This window comes from Sorex fumeus, unplaced genomic scaffold (assembly GCF_029834395.1).
Source record: "Sorex fumeus unplaced genomic scaffold, SorFum_2.1 ptg000237l, whole genome shotgun sequence".
Classification (NCBI taxonomy): Eukaryota; Metazoa; Chordata; class Mammalia; order Eulipotyphla; family Soricidae; genus Sorex; species Sorex fumeus.
Window position 1 is genome coordinate 895266 of NW_026606294.1, and position 2613 is coordinate 897878.

Here is a 2613-nt window from a genome sequence, read left to right on the forward strand (position 1 = left end):
ACTGACAGGTTTTTAAGGCAGTCCTGGGTCTTGCAACATGGGTCTTATGAGAGACATCCGGTTATCTGGTCTGACCCCCACCCTTCGAGTACCTGTATCTGAATTCCTTGGTCAGGGGCAGAAAAACCAGTTATTTTGCAGTGCAGGCTCCTATAAAGCAGATCTGAAAAAAGCTTATCTAGACCTGTTCCTTGAAAAACAAGTTATTTTGCAATGCAGGTTCCTATTAAGCTAAGCTAAATTAATTCTGGTGGTGGTCCATTTTGGGCCTGACCGTTACATTCCTCCCTTTCTCCACTTCATACTGAGGAATCTTCCTCAGCAGGCTGTAAAATCTGATACTGTTGTTTTAGTACCAGTAGTTGGACAGTGTTATTTTGGTGCCTAACAAAGTTCACAAAGCAGTTGAGGACCCAGGGATCAACAGTCACCACGAGCACGGGGATGACAACCAGTCTGCGTGGAAGCAGGATGGCGGCGGCCTGAGTGGGCCAGCTGGGCGTCTGGGTCACCACAAAGCCATCTCTTCGGAAGTGTTGACGGCGTTGTTGGACAGCAGCTTTGGGCCACTCTGCTGGGGGACTGTGGGTGCACAGCTCCTGCCAGGCCCAGCTGACCATGACCTGCAGACTGGCCCCACTCGGCAGCCCGCTTGCTTGCTGCCTCTGGCTCCTGGAGCTCGGGCTGTTGATGTGCACCTTTGCACAGCCTGCCAACCACTCTTCTGCTCAGGACCGAGCCAGCAGAGATGAGCATGAGACCCTGCCCCCCAACCACCTCTCCGGGGTGAAGCTCGAGCTGGACGGGCACTTCAACCAGGACTACCATCAGGAGGTGTTCCTGGGGATGGACACGGAAGCATTTGAGGGGGACACTGAGCCATGCTGGAGCAGCGGGAGCTGATGGTCATCTTCTCCAAGGTGGACGCTGACACTGACAGGAGGGTAGCTAGCCAAGGAGACTGGTTAAACCAGGACTTGTGCCAGCTTTCCTGGGCCTCCCTTTCTCTTCGGCGCTGCTCAAGGCCCTCCCCGAGCTTGGCCGTGGAGTCTCAGACCACCCCTGTGTAATCAGTATAGAGAAGCAGCATTTTGCTCCCAACACCACACATAAATCCCCATTCTTCATTGCCTTGGGAGGGGGCCTTCCCTGTCTACCTGCCTACATCCTATTGCCCCCCCTAGAGATTCCACCACCTTGAATCTTTAAGGGAGAATGGCAGAAGGTCCATCTTCTGGAGCTGCTTCATGCTGACAATGGGGTGCTGGCCCTGCCTACACAAGGGGTGAAATCTCATGCTACCTCAGCTTTTTAGTGGCCCTCAGCAATGAATTGGTTGGGTTCCTGAAGTTATCTGAAAGAAAAGATCAGTTCGATTAGACTGAGGGATATCACTTTGAAATGGTTAGACCCTGGAGGAGTAGAAGTTCCTTTCTGACCCAGTAAGGACAGAGTTCTCTACCCACAGGTTTGGCTGATAGAAAAATGACTTCCTGTGTCCAGATTTTTCTACTGGACACAGAAACACCAAGCCATTCTCTGGCTTTCTCAGTGCAGACTGGAAAAGCTTCTGCCCATACACTGAAGCTATCAATAAGAACCAACAGATATTTATACCTTGAACATATGAGCATTTGATCATTTGCATAAAGTCAAGCTGCAATCCTCCTCTAAGTTCCTTGATGCTGAACAGGTGTTAGGAGAGGAGAATCAAGATTTCCACTAGGTTCATTAATGGCACAGAAAGCACAGTTCTGAGTTACTTCTACCTTACTTGCTACTGAGTCCCTTTAATAATATTCCACTGCATTGGTCCAGGAGTTAGAAACTTTCCTTGTTGGTAAATCATCCATCATCTTCCTTTTGGAAACCTCCAATGTCCATCGTTCCTCTTCTGCAGAGCATTTTGGCTTAGAGGAAACATTCTCTGGTGTTAATCCCATGATGCAACAAAAATAAAGAGCTGTTAACATCCTTGTTCTCTCCACATGACTGTTCACAGAAAATGAGATGCAATACAGAAAGTATAGAAAGAAAATTCACAGTATTTTAGAACTAGATATTAATCCATTCTAATTTAACCATTTTAGATGCCCTTTCTTGACACTTTGGCCAATTCACAAACTGGGGGAAAGCAATTCTGCACTTTGAGATGAGCTTCGCCCTAGTAAGGCTCTGGCTTCCAATGCTCTGATCAGACAAGTGACAGCATGTATAACATTGAATTCCTTTATAGAATAGGCTGTTTTCCTACAGAGAGTAAACCAAGTTTTATCTAAATTTCCCCAAAGGGGGTAACTTTTTGATCAAGATTAGGATACATTTATTCAATCACCTCTGTAGAATTAGAATCTGATTCTTACAAAAAGCATGTTACTGAAACATGGTTTTCTCTCCACCTTCATTTTAAAACTTTGCAAGATAGCTTAACAAATCTGGCTTGTTCCTTTGCATAAACACAGTAAGATTAGAGAACTCTCCATTTGGGATACCCCATTATTTACTGAGAAGTCCTGGGGATCGGCTAAAGACAGGAGACACACCAAAAGTGGCATTAATCTTATCTGGCACATCAGAGCTACCCAGGCCTGGCCAGAAGATGTCCTGCGATGA